The 19,521-nt window shown below is 44.1% G+C and overlaps 1 long non-coding RNA gene across 1 annotated transcript in view; it reads right to left on the bottom strand.

Annotated features, from left to right (window-relative positions):
• The window catches only part of LOC115031542 (uncharacterized), a 123,460-nt gene that overhangs the window by 87,398 nt on the left and 16,541 nt on the right, over positions 1-19,521 (bottom strand). The window contains exons 3-4 of the long non-coding RNA XR_003837200.2: positions 9,201-9,314; positions 4,364-4,488 (exon numbers count right to left, since the gene is read on the bottom strand). This is a non-coding gene — a long non-coding RNA (uncharacterized LOC115031542). The remainder of the gene's footprint in view (positions 1-4,363; positions 4,489-9,200; positions 9,315-19,521) is intronic.

Raw genomic sequence — 19,521 nt, 5'->3', positions numbered from 1 at the left:
CATATTCAGATCACTCTTTCTGTTAAACTGACCAGGATCAGTGCCCCCCACCATGAGCCAGGTCTTCCTTAGCTCATGATTACAACAATTAATCAATTACATCAATTAATGTAATCAATACAATCTCCCACAGACAAGCCCACAACTTGATCTAAACAATCCCTCATTAAGACTCTCTTCCCAGTTCTAGGTTGTGTCAAGTTGAACTAACCACGCCACAGGCCTAGAACCGGAGTCCCTTTTCTATGGTATAAAGAGCATCTTATCTCCTCACCCTGCTTCCTCTTCTGTTCTGCAAGACCTAGCCATGTGGTTCCATGTGTCACACAGCCACCCAGCACGGTGCTATTCTCCACCCACAGTAGAACAGGAAAGATTGCTGGGGGCCCAGATGAAGGGTGCTCTGAAGAAGACAGGGGATGAGTACCACTCAGGCTGGAGCAGTGTAATGAGCATAGGGGGGAAAAAGGCTTTTAGACACATAAGAATAGCTTAGTCAGGAATCCCACTACACCCAAGGCTGCATATATGATAACCAGAACTCAGTGACATCACTCAATCACTCATTCCAAATAACCAGACACGGTCCTAGAACCCCATGACACCCACTGGACCTCTTAGAAGTAAATAAAAGACAGAGAGACTCTTCTAAGTTTATCAAAAAAATGCTTAGCTCTCCACATCTGGAGAGACTCCACTTTGATCTTCCCTGCAGCTCGAGAGTTTCTCCTGGGATCTTGACCCTTGGATCAGAGACTTTTGTTAGAGACTGGACCAGACCTTCAGCTAAGTTATGTTGCACAGGTGAGCAGCCTTGGAGAGATGGGTTTAGGACTATAGTTAAGAATTTAAAGTGTGAACCTTGTGTGGTGACCCTCAGTGTAACAACATATAACTTCCGTTATACTAATTGCGTACATCTACCTCCTTGCTCCGATGGGCAGGAAGTGGGTAGGGCTGGAATTTAGGGGAAAATGCTACCAGGGAAACTGGGGTTTCGCTTCATACGTCTGCGATCTTATTAATATGAGGGTTTAGAAATCGACTTAGAAGCAAGCATCAGGGCAATATTACTAAACTTTGAGAGAAAAACAACAACACAGACAAGCCATAAATCTTAGCAGCTGTCAGAAGAAGGGAGATGGGGAAAAGAGAGAAAGCCATGCCTTTGAGTTAGGGCTGGAGAAACAGGGCCTGTTCAGCAATTGAGGTCTGTGAGTAGCTGTGTAAGGGGGGGGGGGCGGTGGGGGGAGACTTCTGAAAAGGGTACAGCTATGCAGAGTGCCGAGGAAAGCATGCTTAGTATTTTGGCCAGTATTAAGAGAAAAAGAAGGGGGTGCCGGGGGGGGGGATGTTTGGGTTTGTTTCTGAGTTCAGACATGCTTAGTGCTGTGGTAAGGACATTTCTGTTTGCTTCTGCAGGAGAAGGGGGCTTCTGAGCAGCCTAAGTACCACAGCTCATCTTGTAATCATTCCTCCCATCTTCTCAGTGTCTCCAGGTGAATCAGCCTTTGCAGGGGGTGGGCTCCTGGCCAGGTGATTGGCAGGCCCTACTGGACTAATTCTTTTTTTTTTTTTTTTTTTTTTTTTTTTTTGGTTTTTCGAGACAGGGTTTCTCTGTATAGTCCTGGCTGTCCTGGAACTCACTTTGTAGACCAGGCTGGCCTCGAACTCAGAAATCCGCCTGCCTCTGCCTCCCAAGTGCTGGGATTAAAGGCGTGCGCCACCACGCCCGGCTTTTTTTTTTTTTTTTTTTTTTTTTTTGGACTAATTCTTAAGCAAGATGAAAAAGTATGTGTTATACTGGTTAGGGTACTGGTTAGCTTTATGTCAGCTTGACACAGCAGCAGAATCAGTTTGGAATAGAGACCCACAGCTGAGCAAAAGTTCCCACCACACTGACCTATGGGCAACCCTCTGGGGCATATTCTTGATGGGTGATTTTTTTTTAATGTATTTATTTTTACTTATATGAGTACACTGTAGCTGTCTTCAGACACACCAGAAGAGGGCATCAGATCCCATTACAGATAGTTGTGAGCCACCATGTGGTTGCTGGGAATTGTACTCAGGACCTCTGGAAGAGCAATCAGTGCTCTTAACTGCTGAGCCATCTCTCCAGCCCTTGATTGATGATTGATGTAAGAGGGCTCAGCTCCCCTGCAACACTCAAGAGAGTAGGCCCTGTACCTCCCCAGGGGCAGCACAGTAGAGCCTACCCCAAGGGCACAAGAGTAGGAGAGCTGTCTCTGCACCCTACCGGTTTCAGCCAAGACAGTGCTAGAGAGCTCACCCTGGTGGGTGTGTGTGCTGGAGGGCTGCCGGACTGACCAATGCAACTACAACCCAGACCCAGATCCAACACTTTGAGTTGTTTCACCCCAACATTTACTCCATCTATGAACTGCTGGAGCATGTGAAGGGGCCGGTCCTGCAGATCCAAAGCTGCAGGATCTCCAAGACACAGGGCAGCGAGAGGATGTCTAAGAAGAGTCCTGGTGAGGATGCAGTATGGATGGTGTAGCAGAAGCCAGAGAACTTGAACCAGACCAATGACTCATCGCAATGAACATTCGCAGGTAAAGATGTGTGGACAAGAGGGTGTACTGTGGGACACACTGTCATACACTACAGCTTCCACGATGACTTTTTTTTTTCTTTTGAGGGAGAGGCTGGGTAGAAGGGACAGGGACCTGAGTGGGCTTGGGGTTCATGATGTAAAATTCACACAGAAGGTCTTAGAGGAACATCAAAAGTATCCACCCCAGGGTAGCTAGATTGTATCAGGACTGAGTGAGTGACAATTAACTGTAAATGAGGGGATAATAAAATTAAGACATGAGGTCCAAAAATTACTAGCATCTAAAATTATAATAGGTAAAACCAGAAAGAAACTAGAGCCCCAAATATTTCCAGCATTTCTGACTCTTGGCCAAGACGTAACCAAGGATAATTACAGCTTCTGGCCAAAGCACAGTTACAAGAGCCCTATGATAAACTGCCTGGCTAGTTTCACTTCCCTAACCCTAAGGACACTTGGGACACCTGGTCATGTGATCCTGATCTGGAGATATGGTTGCTTAAAGGAGTCCAAGCTGTTAGGTACGAGGACTGGCAACAAGCTGAATAGACAGCATAGAGGACGTGACTTCTGCTCTCCGAGACTCACAACTATGACTTCTAAGCCACAGGTCACACCTCCAGTCTTGAGAACCAGCCTAGGGCCAAAGGCAAGGAAAAACAGCATTCTCAAGTCACCCTACGGGACATGAGAGTCCTGCAGACATATATATTTAAAGATATGACCTTACTCTGGACTTCAAGCTGGTGAAGTGAGACATGGATTATATAAATTCATGTCTAGACTCTCCTCACAGCATCTTAAATCCCTCTCGGCTCCATGTATGACCAGGGAGGACCAGGCTGAACTTTTAAAAATCCTTTCTCATACTAGAAAATATTATGTAATGGAATAGGCCCTTTAAAGAATCAACTTTAAGTTGTTCTGCTTCCCGATCCATCTTTTGTTAGTGTGGTACGTGTACCACAGTTAATGAGTTCATGTCAGTGCTTAATTATTGACTAAATCCTTCATTCAGATTGCCTCAGTTCAGACCAAATGTTGTTTTCCTCTTCCATTTTTAAACATGGGCTGAAATTAAGTTTTAAGAAGTGGGTGTTAGCGAATGTCAAGGATTTCTGAATTACATTCCACAAGAACATCAGGTCTGGGGAGGAACCATTAAAGGTTGAGAGAAGTTACATTAACTAAGTGTGTCCTAGGAGGCCTCCATACAGGAGGACTTAAGAGATGAACTATAATCTAATTTAGTTCACAAGCTAACTGAATGTTTTGCTCAAGTATATACAGTTGTAAAAAATAGCTGACTCCCAGCCAATCACAGAATCCAAGTTTCAATCAATCACAGGTGACCAGGTGTTCAAACCACGTTCTAAAATGGCAAATTGATCTAGAACCAATCTCTTCACGATTTCCAATTTTGATCCCATAGTTACTTCCTAGCAACACTGCAAACCTGAGTCCATTGGAGTTATTCTGGTACTGATTCTGGGCTCAGGAAGGAAAGACAATTAAGATCTTTAAATGTTTAGGTTTTGTCTTTTAACAAAGGGAAGGAAGGTGGTAATCATGCTCCTGGGTCCAGTCCTGTATCACTTGGGGCAGCATGTTTTTTTTTTAATTTCTGTTTAGGGTATCCATAGAAGAATTGGCTTGAGGAAAAATGATTTTGCTTATAAAAAAGAAGCCTCAAGCAGCTTGGAAGTGAAGCTATGTGCCTTGGGTTATTTTTAAGTTGCTGTGATAAGACACTATGACCTAGGTAACTTATAGAATAAATACCTTATCGGTCTTGCAGTTTCAGAAGGTTCGAATCCATGATCATCATAGCTGGAAGCATGGCAGCAACAGGCAGGCAGGCATGGTGCTGGGACAATAGCTGAGATCTTACATCTTGAGAGAGCAACCTCAAGGCGGAGAGAGACATTGGAGATGATAGTGTGAGCTTTCAAAACTTCAAAACCCATCCTTAGTAACACACCTCCAACAAGGTCAAGGTCATGCCTCATAACCCCTTCCAAACAGTTCTACCAACTGGGGACCAAGGAGTCAAACATCTTAGCTTATGGGGACTGCTGTCATTCAAACCATCATACCATGGTACCTGGGTTGACTGAAAAGGCTTCCGCCACTTACATAAGGTGTCTGCCTGCTAGACACCACATTACAAGATTAGCAATTATAGTAAGAAGGGAAACCAGGCATAATGGCACACACCTTTATTCCCAGCATTCAGGAGGCAGAGGCAGGTGGATCTCTGTGAGTTTGAGGCCAACCTCGTCTACATTGCAAATTACAGTACAGCCAGAGCTACAGAGTAAGATCCCGTCTCTAATGCCACCCTCCCCTTACCAAATCAGAAAATAAAAAGAAGGATAAAATAATATTCTATAAGAAAATTACTTCTGTGGTTTCATATTTTCTAGTTTCCCCTATAAAACATAAAATAGATTAAATCCAAAAGAAAACTCATCTTCAGGGTGCAAGTTCAGATCAACCAACAGAGACAGAGTAAGTATAAAGAATTGTCTCATTTCTGATCCAGCCAAGTGACGTGAATACTCTAAAATCTTGCTAGCTGGGCAAGTGCTAAAAGCCTCAGTCACTCTGCTCTGCGCTCTGAAGACCCAGCAACACTAGTCCCCACCGCCTCCGAATGTGCAGCATGATTTTCAGAAGTGCTCATCTTGCGATGCTGCAGCTGATGAACCCAGTCAGGTGTTCTACTGAGAATGACCCCTTTTTGGCTTCCTTAAAGAAAACCATTCCTTAAAGAATGATTTTCTCAGCCTTTCATTCATGGAGACAGCTGGTTGACTCCCAGTTTCCTGTCCTTCTAAATCAATGCTTTTAATAGATGATTTGGAGAGCAATTAGCCAAATACACTAGACCCTTCTCTCTCTAGGGGAGAGTCAATATGACTTACTGGGAGGGATTTTCTAAGCATTCAGATTGAGGCTTTAACCTCAGCATAAACATGAGCAAGGTATTATTTCTGAGCCTCAATTTCTGCATGTATAGAACAGTAGTGATACGGGCCACCTCCAGCAGTCATTGCAAGGAGAAGTGACACAGTATGCTGGGGTCTGGCCCAAGTGCATGGGAACACTGTTAAGAAACTTGGAGAATGTTTTTACTATGGTTTTGTTTTCCATGTTGGGATGGAAGACAGCATTATCACCCATGTTGGACAAGCACTCTACAACTGAGCTAAATCCCAGAACTAGTGATGTTGTCCCTACATACATCATCTACAAGCAGCGGTTCTCAGCCTTCCTACTGTTGCTACTTCAGAACCATCATTTTTCTACTGTTATGACTTGTATTGTAAATGTTTTTGGAGGTAGAGGCTTGTCAAAATTGTCATGACCCACAAGTTGAGAAGCACTTATCTATCAACTCGACTCTACTACATTTCCTTACAGGATCTCTGAGCCCCATTCACAAAGAATACAGTTGCTACTGTCTCCCTTCAGTGGAAGATGGATTACTAAGCAATACCATCCTTTGGGTCAACTTTGCCAAGAAACAAGTGACCTAGGGAATAAGGTGTTGGGGAATTGTGCAAAGAAGAGGCTACACCATACTTAGACTTCATCTGAATGCTTTTTTCAGCCTTCCATGCACAAACTCAGTCCATCTTCTTCATAACTCTAAGCAATAGACACTATTATCATTATGTGGTATCCTAATTCAGGGAGTCGATTTTCACTGTGGTTCAGTAACTAACCCTACCCTAGCTGGCTAGCAATGGGATTCAATCCAACATAGGCAGTCTGCAGGGCTTATTATCTCACACTCACTCTCTAGAGTACAAAAAGAGCTCACTCTTCCCAGCATTATGGAAGCCAGTGTACACCGGGTCGGATCTATAAGCCACAGAAAAGACTCCAGTTGACTTAAACAGAAAAGGAATATATTTAAAATGTCTTAAATTGAAAGTATCTAAAAAAAAAAATAAGTGCATCAGATATAAACAATGTCTGAGAACGTGAGGGCTTTCTTGAATTAATGAACCTAACATATCAGACAATGTGAAGAATTGGAGAGACGTAGATAAGAACTAGATTGTGTGTGTGGTGGGGGGGGTTGTTATTGTTGTTTTTGTTGTGGTTGTTGTTGAGATTGGATTTCTCTGTGTGGCCCTTGCTATCTTGGAACTTACTCTGTGATCAGAATGGCCTTGACTTCAGAGATCCACCTGCCTCTGCCTTCCAAGTGCTGGGATTAAAGGTCTGTGCCACCACACTTAGCTTAGAAGTAGATTTTAAGATGGGCAGTGGTGGCGCATGCCTTTAATCCCAGCACTTGGGAGGCAGAGGCAGGCTTATTTCTGAGATTGAGGCCAGCCTGATCTATAGAGTGAATTCCAGGACAGACAGGATTACACAGAGAAACCCTGTTTAAAAAAGGAAAGGAAAGGAAAGGAAAGGAAAGGAAAGGAAAGGAAAGGAAAGGAAAGGAAAGGAAAGGAAAGGAAAGGAAAGGAAAGGAAAGGAAAGGAAAGGAAAGGAAAGGAAAGGAAAGAGGAAAAAGGAAAAAGGAAAAAGGAAAAAGGAAAAAGGAAAAAGGAAAAAGGAAAAAGGAAAAAGGAAAAAGGAAAAAGGAAAAAGGGAAAAGGGAAAAGGGAAAAGGGAAAAGGGAAAAGGGAAAAGGGAAAAGGGAAAAGGGAAAAGGGAAAAGGGAAAAGGGAAAAGGGAAAAGGGAAAAGGGAAAAGGGAAAAGGGAAAAGGGAAAAGGGAAAAGGGAAAAGGGAAAAAAAGGGAAAAAAGAAAAGGGAAAAGGGAAAGGGAAAAAGGGAAAGGGAAAAAGGGAAAGGGAAAGGGGAAAGGGTGGGAAGGGGGGAAGGGGGGATGGGGGGAAGGGGGAGGGAGGGAGAATGCCTCCATAGACTTGCCAACAGGCCAGACTAATAGAGGCAATCCCTTATTATGATTTCCTCTTCCCAGATATGTTTAGGGTTGTGTCAAGTTGATGGAAACCAGCCAGAAGGTGCAGCTTGCCCATGACTATGTCAGCCTTTAGCAGTCCTCCAACTGCGTTCACTAATATCTTGTGTTTCCTTTGTATGTGTATCAGGTCTCTACCTCTGCCTCCAATAAGGCCTCTGTAAACACTGTGGCCTTTTGAATCCTTTTATAATCATTCTGCAACATACATACACAAACATTCACATACACACCCACCACACACACACACTCACACACAACCACATACACCACACACATACACACCTACCACACACACTCACACAACCCTCCCACACACACCACACATACTCACATACAACCACATACACACACACACACACATATAATTTAAGAGTTAATATTCTTGTTTAAGATGGGAACACAACCTGTGATTGCCAACAGCCAGTTGTCAAGAAAAACTGGGACTTCTTGGTAAATTGAGGGCAACCAAAGCAACTCGGCTCATGAGTCTATTGTTATTCAATGGAGCCTGACCTTGTGGAAGTACACACATGCCCTGCTATGTCTGTGACTAGTACACTTATACCAGACAGGAAGAGCAAAGCTCCAGGGAGTAAGGTAGCAAAGTGAGGGAGGAAGAGGATGTGGCTACCAGATTCATGTATGGCATGGGAGAAGGAGATGCTCACCTGTTCCAGAAAGATTTGTAATTGTAGCTTGAAGAATAACATTGATTAAAAAAAAAGTATGGGGGCTGGTGAGATGGCTCAGTGATTAAGAGCACTGATTGCTCTTCCAGAGGTCCAGAGTTCAATTACCAGCAACCACATGGTGGCTTTCAACCATCTGTAATGGGATCCAATGCATTCTTCTAGTGTGTGTGTCTGAAGACAGCTACAGTGTACTCATATAAATAAAAAAATAGATAAATCTAAATTTAAAAGTATGGACCTACTGGACCCAGAAGTAAGAGAAATTGTTTTGGTTTTGTTGGGAAATGACAATGTCCCAGTAACAGAAGCAGGGTTACTATAAATTACATCAGTCCTTTTGCTTAAAGCATTGTCCTAAAGAAAGCTCTCTACTAGGTTAACTTGCTGGCTATAAAACCAGATGACAGTGACTCTCACAGCTGCCCATCAAAGTAGGACTTGGGATTCATTTGGAGTGAATAATGAATGTACTTCTAAAGAGAGTAATTCTAATAGGGAGAGATAGACATATATTCAGAAGACTCCAGAATCCAGAGAAGTTTGGTGACCAGAAGTCGCCAACCTGGCCTCAAGTTAATAGCTGAACAAAGAAATACTAGCCAAGTCTATGTTTCAGGGAAGGCCAAGGTATTCAAGACTAATGTTGGCAATAAAACCAGCCAGCAAATCTCTGAGTTGGCCTGTACTCGCTCACACACACACACACACGCCTGGACATGCCTAGACACCTGCTGCCTTCATCCTTGTGAAACAGACACAGTCAGATGTCACACTACTGGAAGATTTTAATTGAAACTGAGTTAAATTAATTACATCATTTTGCTGCCCAAGCTTAATTCCCCTGCAGTTACGTCATAAAAAGTAGGCATTACAAAGGATTAGGGACCAAAGGAAGGTAGAGATGAATAAGGTTTCCATATGCCTGTGAGTCATGTCTGATACTTCTGTACCTAATGTGGCTCAGCGTGACTCACCACTCATATCAGCAACAGTCCCATGGGGCTACCAGGAGGGCAGACAGATGACAGCCTTGCCTCCTGCTGCTGAGAACAGTTGCGGGGCTTCTACTTCATCAGAAGTACCAGAAGCTGCAAAAAGACAATATTGCACACAGAGGGGTCTTTCACGTTCTGTCCTTATTGTGGACAGCTCTGAGATGACCTCAGAGAGATATCCGCCCCACCCCCAGCCCCAAAGAGGAGCTGCCCCTGATGCTAGCAGGTGCTGTAGGGGCCACAAAGGGCCAACGGCCAAATGCAATTGAGAAAAGGTTTACTTAGCAAGCTCCCTCGCTGGCCACTTCTTGGGAGACTTCAACCTGCTAAAGTCACTATGAATACCCAAGAGTTGAGAATTTCATGGAGAGTGTAACACTTTGCAATGTTGTTTCCCTCTGGAACCCTCTCTAATGAAGAACCTACAGGGTTAATTCCCTGAAAAAGCACACATTAGGAAGCTGTTTTCATTCTAGCCTTGGTCTTATCACTCCTCCCTTGTCGGGAAGTGACGTAAGATGGAAATCTCCCCTTCTGTGCCTGAGGTGACTGGTCCACATCCATCCCAACAACAGAGTGCATTTCTTGGGAGTGTGTTCCTCCTCCCTAGGAGATCAGTGCGTTTTGGCTTGCACTGCTGTGCCCCAGAAGCAGCAACATAGAGGGCTCTACCATATAGGTTTGCAATAATGTACTTTCTTGTATTTGCACAATGACAAGATCACCTTAATGACATGTTTCTCGGAACACAGAACATATGATTTGGAATGCTGTGCTTAGAAAGCTTCTCCCTGCTGTAGGCCACAGAATTTGCCACAGTTCATTTTGGAAGAAAGAAAAAGGAAAAAGGATATGTCTTAATTAGGGTTTCCATTGCTGTGAAGAGACACCATGACCACAGCAACTTTTTTTTTTTTAATATTTTTATTACATATTTTCCTCAATTACATTTCCAATACTATCCCAAAAGTCCCCCATAGCGCCCCCCACTTCCCTACCCACCCATTCCCATTCTTTTGGCCCTGGCATTCCCCTATATTGGGGCATATAAAGTTTGCAAGTCCAATGGGCCTCTCTTTCCATTGATGGCCGACTAGGCCATCTTTCGATACATATGCAGCTAGAGACAAGAGCTCCAGGGTTCTGGTTAGTACATCATGTTGTTCCAACAATAGGGTTGCAGATCCCTTTAGCTCCTTGGGTACTTTCTCTAGCTTCTCCATTGGGAGCCCTGTGATACATCCAATAGCTGACTGTGAACATCCATTCCTGTGTTTGCTAGGCCCCGGCATCGTCTCACAAGAGACAGCTATATTTGGGTCCTTTCAGCAAGATCTTACTAGTGTATGCAATGGTGTCAGCGTTTAGAAGCTGATTATGGGACGGATCCCTGGATACAGCAGTCTCTAAATGGTCCATCCTTTCATCACAGCTACGAACTTTGTCTCTGTAACTCCTTCCCTGGGTGTTTTGTTCCCAATTCTAAGAAGGTGCACAATGTCCACACTTTGGTCTTCATTCTTCTTGAGTTTCATGCGTTTATCAAATTGTATCTTATATCTTGGGTATCCTAAGTTTTGGGCTAATATCCACTTATCAATGAATACATATTGTGTGAGATCTTTTGTGATTGTGTTACTTCACTCAAGATGATGCCCTCCAGGTCCATCCATTTGGCTAGGAATTTCATAAATTCATTCTTTTTAATAGCTGAGTAGTACTCCATTGTGTAAATGTACCATAATTTCTGTATCCATTCCTCTGTTGAGGGACATCTGGGTTCTTTCCAGCTTCTGGCTATTATAAATAGGGCTGCTATGAACATAGTGGAGCATGTGTCCTTTTTACCGGTTGGGACATCTTCTGGATATATGCCCAGGAGAGGTATTGCTGGATCCTCCGGTAGTACTATGTCCAATTTTCTGAGGACAACATTCAGTTGGGGCTTGCTTACAGGTTAAGAAGTTTGGTCCATTATCATCATAAAGGGAAGCTGGCAGCATCCAGGCAGGTATAGCACTGGAGGAGCTGAGAGTACTGCATCTTCATCCAACAGAAGCTAGGAGGAGGGTCTCAAGGCCCAATCCTACAGTGACAGACTTACTCCAACACCTACTCCAACAAGGCAACATAGTGCCACTCTGTGGGCCAAGCATATTCAAATCACCACAGGGCGTTATTTATTCAATTTATTACTATTTGTTATTCATTTTTATTTGATTAGTATTACTATTTATTGTAACTAGCAAATTTAGTATAAAAAAAGAGTATTAGGAAGTTCACAGAGCCTGCAGGAGAAACACCGAGAGGATGATTGGATGACAAAGCAGCAACAGCAGGCCAGAGAGATGCTTAACCACACTGTGACCAGGCCACAGGGAAGGTCAGAGGCCATGTTTTCCATAGATGGGCATGTACCATATAGAATAGACACTGGAAACTCAGTGCCCTAGAAGTACCGCCTCTCCCCATCACCACTCCTGTCTAAATACCTACAGGAGATTACCTCACCTTGCTCACTTCAGCATCCAGGACTGGAGTAGGTGTGTGTTCTAGACCATACCAGACTGCCCTGTGAACTGAGCTGTGTGTCCCCCAAACTTGATATTTTGAAGCCCTAACTGCTAACATAACTAGGACTGTGATAGGTAGGGCATTTAAGGAAGTAATTAAGATGAAACTGAGTCATAAACATGGGACTGGGATGCTTACAAGAGAAAAGGCACCAGAGGAGAGGACACAGGGAGAAGATGACCATCTTCAAACCCAGGAAAGCCTCATTGGAAACCAAGCCTGATGATACCACAACCCTGGTCACCCAGACTCTAGGACAGGAAGAAAATAAACTGCTGTTCCTTAAGCCACCACCTCTGAATTGATTTGTTACGGCCACCTTGGCGCACTAATACATTCTGGATGTCAGGGTCCCTGGGAAAGAAACAGTCTAGTGCACTGCAGGCTTGAAAGGAACATTGGAAGAGCCAATCTAACACTTACTGTCTAAACAACAGGCACCCCCTCTGACATGGGAAAGGCAGAAAACATATTTTGCTGTGCCTTTGCAATGAGAGTAGGGGTTGATGCAGGCCTTTAGAGAATGGAATCTAATTGTGCTGACTGCCCCATAACTATGAACCATCACACAAATCATAGGTACACCAAAAAAAAAAATGCTCTGTCCACTAGGAAGTATTAGACTAGAATGTAAGCTTCACAGAGATAGAGATTCTGTCACTTTTCTTCTTTTCAACATCATCAGAGTCCAGAACAGAGGAGATGTACCCATCAAGTGGTATTGAATGAATAGACAAGGAATGAATGGCTACCCAAGGGAAGGAAAAGATGGATGCATGACCAAGGTAAGGATAGAAATATACCCCAGAACAAGAAGCAGCTAGGCACCAGAGCTCAGGACGTAAAACTCTATTTGCGAAATTTCTTAGCACTGGACACTCAGCCTCAGTACAAACTATAGCTCAACATGAACAGAGACGCTGTGAAGTATGACTGCATGGCTGGTTGGTGGTTTGGTTGTTGGTTGATTAATGAGTAAACCAATGATGGTAGAGTGATACGGGAAGGCCAGTTTGGCCATGAAAAATCATCAGTCACAGAGAGGGGGTAATAAGGCCATTTTACATATGACCAGACACTGAACATCCATCAGTGCAGTAGACAAGCTGGAACATTATCACAACCTCAATATCAGAGTCACTTTCCAGGGCCAATTATTATCACCACCAAGATTTCCTAATAGGTTATTACTTAAAGATGACCAGGATCTACCCATCAAAGCAGTGTTGTCACTAGTTTAGAATTTATGTAGGTCTCATCTGGTCAAGTGAAAATAGATAGATAGAAAGATGGATAGATAAATAGATAGGTAGATAGATAGATAGGTAGATAGATAGATAGATAGATAGATAGATAGATAGATAGATGGATGGATGGATGGATGGATGGATGGATGGATGGATGGATAGATAGATAGATAGATAGATAGATAGATAGATAGATAGATGGAAGGAAGGATGGATGGATAGATAAATAGATAGATAGATAGATAGATAGATAGATAGATAGATAGATAGATAGATAGATAGATAGAAGGATGGATGAATGGATAGATAGATAGATAGATAGATAGATAGATAGATAGATAGATAGATAGATAGATAGAAGGATGGATGGATAGATAGATAGATAGAAGGATGGATAGATAGATAGATAGATAGATAGATAGATAGATAGATAGATAGATAGAAGGATGGATGGGTAGATAGATAGGTAGATAGATAGATAGATAGATAGATAGATAGATAGATAGATAGATAGATAGATAGATGATGGATGGATAGATAGATAGATAATGGATAGATAGATAGATAGATAGATAGATAGATAGATAGATAGATGATGGATGGATAGATAGATAGATAGATAGATAGATGATGGATGGATAGATAGATAGATGATGGATGGATAGATAGATAGATGATGGATGGATGGATAGATAGATAGATAGATAGATAGATAGATAGATAGATAGATAGATAGAGTAGAAACCAAGACCTCAGTAAAACACTGGCCTCAATTCCTTTGAGTAACAACTCTGCTTTCAACTTAACCAGAAAATATTGACAACATATGTGTTTTAGGGAAGCCCTTACTTTATTATGTGACCAGTCATGAGGATGAGAATGAAGCTCATCTAGCAAACTTTCTTCCCAGTTGTGGCACATATACACACAAAGACCCAGACAACATACATACACATACATGCCACACACAGATACATACATACATACATACATACATACATATATGCACATCATAAGCATACACACATACATAAATACACACATAGGCATGGTACTAAAAACACCTGCTTCAATTCCCCTGGGAAGTGAGACTGTCAGAGGCCATACCACACCAACACAGCTACTTCTCTTGAACCTATCCACACTTTCTCCAGCCCACCATTAGCACACCCATCTCACATGGTTAAGCATTGCTGAGCACTGCTTCCCTCTCAGCTGACCCACCTACCAGCACCTGTACATACATGCCCATCTGGGTTTCCCGTGAACAAACACAGCCAATAGAGTGATGAGAGAGAGAGAGAGAGAGAGAGAGAGAGAGAGAGAGAGAGAGAGAGAGAGAGAGAGAGAGAGAGAATGCAAAGCAAAATAGTCAGGAATCAGCCCATTTGTCTCAATATTTCCTGGATGCTGTGACAGAAGAAGGCAGGCAGATTGTGTAGACTTCTGTCACAGACTTCTACTGCCTACTGTAACTTTACATGAAGAAAGGGCATCTTCAGGATCTCACATAGAGGCACATAGAGACACACCACGCCAACTCCTCAGAGCTCACTACTAATGATACTGCCTATTCACATTACATATGATGCCAAGAGTGTAAGATTAAAATGGAACTTAAGACGGCCTCCCCAATAGACTGATCTCCAGCTTGTACTTGTCACAGTATGCCATGGTGTCTCTTTCCTCCAACCAGGTGATCTCCCCTGTCACTCACTGGCTCACTCTCAAGCTTACTCTGGCCCAGGCTAGCCTGGTCTCCTGCTCACCTCTCACTGGAAGGCCTCCTCTTTTCCTTCTGCCTTACCCCAAGCCCATGCACCCTGTAAGATGTGGAGCAGGGAAGGGAGGAAGAGGAAAGCAAACCAGAGAAGAAAAGAGAGAGAGAAAAGCAGAGAAAGCAAGAGACACAGGAGAATGAAGACCCGCGGCACCAGTGTCAGGTAGGCTCCCTGACTCAGTTCATACCACCCCACTTCCACCCCACTTCCGCCCCTAGCTTCCCTAGGCTGCTGCTGTTGTTGTTTTTCAAACCAGCACTGAATTCCTCCTGCCACATGTCCCCTGGCACCTTGGGCTCTGGTAATGCCGAGAACTTGATGTCCCTCCAAGTCTACCATGGCAGTCTCCGGAGCATTCATTCTCCTGGATTTCAAGGCTGGGATATGATTTGCTAGAAGACCTCCTTTGTGTCTTGAGTCTAAGCAGAAGTGACAGGGGAAAACCTCTGACGAGGCTCTTTCAAGACCTGCTGACTCAGCTAGAAGGAATAGCCACTCCCTCCTCCTACTCCCCACCCCCCACCCCCACCCCATTTACTTTTTCCCTTTTATTTTCCGAAATAGAAGTAACCTGGTTTGACTCCAGCAGCTATCTTGTGAGACTGAGACTGGAAATCATGGCAAAGCAGAGGGAGAAAGCAGCCTCCTAAGTGTGTGGAATGTTTGCTCTGAGAGTTCCTTATGAAAGAGAAATTAGCCTTTGATGGCCTTTGCAGGGTTTAAACCACTTGTTTCTTCTTATCTTTTAAACAACCATAGTGGCTTAAATGATAGATGAGAAATGGCCCCCATGTATTTGAACACTTGATCCCTAGTTGGTGATATTCTTTGGGGAGGGTCTAGAATCACTAGGAGCGAAATCCTTGCTGAAGGAAAAAAATAAAAGAAAGAAAGGAAAGATTTGGGGAGGGTCTAGAATCACTAGGAGCGAAATCCTTGCTGAAGGAAAAAAATAAAAGAAAGAAAGGAAAGAAGGGAAGGGAAGGGAAGGGAAGGGAAGGGAAGGGAAGGGAAGGGAAGGGAAGGGAAGGGAAGGGAAGGGAAGGGAAGGGAAGGGAAGGGAAGGGAAGGGAAGGGAAGGGAAGGGAAGGGAAGGGAAGGGAAGGGAAGGGAAGGGAAGGGAAGGGAAGGGAAGGGAAGGGAAGGGAAGGGAAGGGAAGGGAAGGGAAGGGAAGGGAAGGGAAGGGAAGGGAAGGGAAGGGAAGGGAAGGGAAGGGAAGGGAAGGGAAGGGAAGGGAAGGGAAGGGAAGGGAAGGGAAGGAAGGTGTGTGTGTGAGAGAGAGAGAGAGAGAGAGAGAGAGAGAGAGAGAGAGAGAGAGAGAGACTGAGAGAAACTGAGAGGTTTTTTTAAAGAAAGATCTTCCAAGCTGCTCTCAAACTAACTGTGTGCCTAAGGATGACCTTGAAGGTCTGACCCTCTCACTCCTGCCTCCCAAGTGCTGGGTGACAAGCCTGTGCCTTTATACCTGGTGTATCCAGTGCTGGATTTGAACCCACAGCTTCACGCATGCTAAGTAAACTATCAACTAAGCCAAATCACCAGTCAAAATGCCACTTTTTGAAGGTTTGAAAGAAACACCAGCATTTAACAAATGGACTTCTATGTCCCATGAAAACTCAGAGCCATTGTTTGCCTGCATTAGGACTGGTTTTACCCCCAAATGGCTTCCCTGCTAAGATGAGCAGCCCGGAAAGCCAATCATGTGCGCACAAGGGGCCAGGAGTAGGGGTGGGTCCCACTTAAGAACGGGGCTTGGAAGGCCACTAATAGCCCAGGCAAAGAATGAGACTTGCCTGCAGCCTGAGAAAATACGTCAAAGCCATCACTGGCCAAGATACAATATTTCCTATTATTCTATGCTGGGTTTTACCTTTTTTCAGACAGTGTCTCACTGTATAGGCCAGGCTAGCTTGGAACCTGCCATGCAAACTCCAACCCATGATCTGGCGCCTCAGCCTCTCTGGGAACTCCAGGCACACTCCACCATTCTGAGCTCCAAAGCCTTTAAATATGAATCTCTGGAATGAGTCCCAAAATGTGAATTAATGCTTCAAAAAAAGATCCCATAGACCAGCACTTTTCCAGATATTAATGTGAACACAAATCACTTGAGAATCCACATTTCTAATGAACTACCTACTGTGTTGATCTTATCGAGTTTTCAGAAGCCAAGGCCTGATCGGTAGGCTCCAGTTGCTTTCTAACCTCACTCCATCCTCATGAATGTTGGTCCATATTTGATAGTGCTGAGAAATGAGTCTTAGTGGGGTTTGACTCTCCATCCTAGAAGAAGACAGAGTTATGAGTAAGAAGTGGTAGGGGTGGGATTTGAACCCAGGTCTCCCTTCACCATGGCCACAGCATCTCCAGCTGTTGTCCTCCAGTCTTTCTTCCTTTTCGCATCACTGTGGCAGAACACCTGACAGGAACAACATACATTAGAGAGGCTCAAGTTGAGAATGCAGGCCACCATGGCAGGAAGTCACAAAGGTCAGAGGTCAGAGGTCAGAGGCTGCCCTTTTACACCTCAGAGGTAGACTGTTGATGCTCAGCTGGCTCTCTTTTTTTTCCTCTTCTCTATGCAATCTGAGACCCCAGCCTATGGGACAGTGCCACCCTCATTCAGAAATGAGCCTTTCCACTTAGCCAATTTCTGCAAGCACACACACACACACACACAGAGAGAGAGAGAGAGAGAGAGAGAGAGAGAGAGAGAGAGAGAGAGAGCTGTGTCTCACTAATTCCCTGGGCCCTGGGTATGTCTTTAAATTGTTGACAATATACATTTTTCATACAATAAATTCTGATTATGGATTCTCTCCCTTTTCTCCTCCCAGTTCCTCCCCACCTCCCCTCTTATCTGTATCCACACCTTTTGTGCCTCTTGTTAGAAAACAAACAGGCATCCAAGGAATAATAATTAAATTAAGTAAGTAAATAAATAAACAAGTTGGCATATGACAAAACAACCACACAAGAAAAAGAGCCAAAGAAAAGGCACAAGAAACACACAGAGACGCAGAGACACACAAGTTCGCACATACAGGAATCCCATAAAAACTCCAAACCGGAAGCCATAAAATACATGCAAGGGACCTGTAAGTCAGAAAAAAAAAAATGTCCTAGGCTGGAGAGATGGCTCAGTGGTTAAGAACACTGACTGCTCTTCCAGAGGTCCTGAGTCAATTCCCAGCAACCACATGGTGGCTCACAACCATCTGTAATGGGATCTGACGCCCTCTTCTGGTATAGCTGAAGACAGTTATAGTATATTTATATATAATAAATAAATAAATAAATAAATCTTTTTTTAAAAAAAGTCCCAACTTAACAATAAGACACAGAATCTCCAATGATGCCACTGAGTTGGTTCTCTTGGCCGTCTACTGCTGGGCCTAGAGTCTGTTTCCTCAGTGAGATGCCCTTGGAGAACACTAACTTTTCATCTGTAAGTGGTTATCAGTTGGAGATGGCTTCTGAATTAGGGACCAATGTGTGCCCTTTCCTCTCCATCTGGTACAGACCTGGGCAGGCCCTGGGCATGCTGCTGTGGTCTCTGTGAGTTCATATGTGCACCAGCCCTGTTGGATCTAGAAGGCCTTCCTCGGTGTCCTCCACCCCCTCTGGCTTGTACACTCTTTCCTGGTGTGTCTTAATCCAACCAAGGTGCGAATCACAATGAGCTACTACATCTTGGTACAAAGACTGAAGCTCTAAGCCTGCTAACTTGGAAACCTGGTGTGAGAAAACCTGTGAGCTAGCCTCATTGAGCCATCGCCTCATGAAGGAATCTCCCAAGGAGAGTGACGTTCATGTATGCTGGTGGAAGTAATCCTACCCCTTGCTCTCAGAAGCTAGTTCAACCCCATGGCCTTGTTCAAGAAGCGGTGTCACAGGGTCTCTTTCATGAGGCAGTGAAGGAAGCAATATGTCGACAGTGGAGCAATCAAGAACACAGGACTTGCAGGATCATCCCTTCCTGGGTTCAAAACTCAGCTATGTAGTCAATAACGTCATTTCCAGGACTTATTTCAAAGAGACCATGCCAGGACCCTTGTTCAAGACAAGAAAAGGTAGGCTAGGTATAGCTCTGTAGAAAGCAATTATCCAACATGTGCAAGGCCCCAGGTTAGATTCCTCACACCACAGAAGAAAAAGAATTTTCTTTCTCTGTGTAGTAGTGTCTACCAAGTTCTTGGAGAATTTTCTTATTCACTTTACATCCTGCTCACTGCCCCCCTCCCGGTCATCCCCTCCCACAATCCTTCCCCTGTCCCCCTCCCCTTCTCCTCTGAGTGGGTGAGGACACCCCTGAGTATCCCCATACCCTGACACACCAAGTTTCTGTGGTGCTAGGTGTATACTCTCCCACTGAAGCCAGAAAGGCAGCCCAATTAGAATATATCCCATGGACAGGCAATAGCTTTCGGGATAGCCCTCCACCACACCCCCACATTCCAGTTGTTCTTCATGGGGTATTTTATATCTGCTAATTGGCATGTCCAGTCAGGTGAGTGCAGCATCGTACAAGTGACTCATTGTGCATGGCATTTGTGCTAGCTCATCCTCACTTGAGGCTCCACACGGGGCACAGGTGGCAGTGGATACAGAAGGGAGAGAAAAACCCCTTGCTTGGGAGATAGGGAGACAACAATGCCAGAAGACTGGGCTATGTGAGTCAATGCCCAATGCCAGCG

The sequence above is a fragment of the Mus caroli genome, unplaced genomic scaffold (assembly GCF_978045245.1).
Source record: "Mus caroli unplaced genomic scaffold, Mus_caroli_1 scaffold_8, whole genome shotgun sequence".
Taxonomy (NCBI): domain Eukaryota; kingdom Metazoa; phylum Chordata; class Mammalia; order Rodentia; family Muridae; genus Mus; species Mus caroli.
The sequence above is the reverse complement of the archived record's forward strand: the minus strand, read 5'-3'. Positions and strand labels throughout refer to the sequence as shown.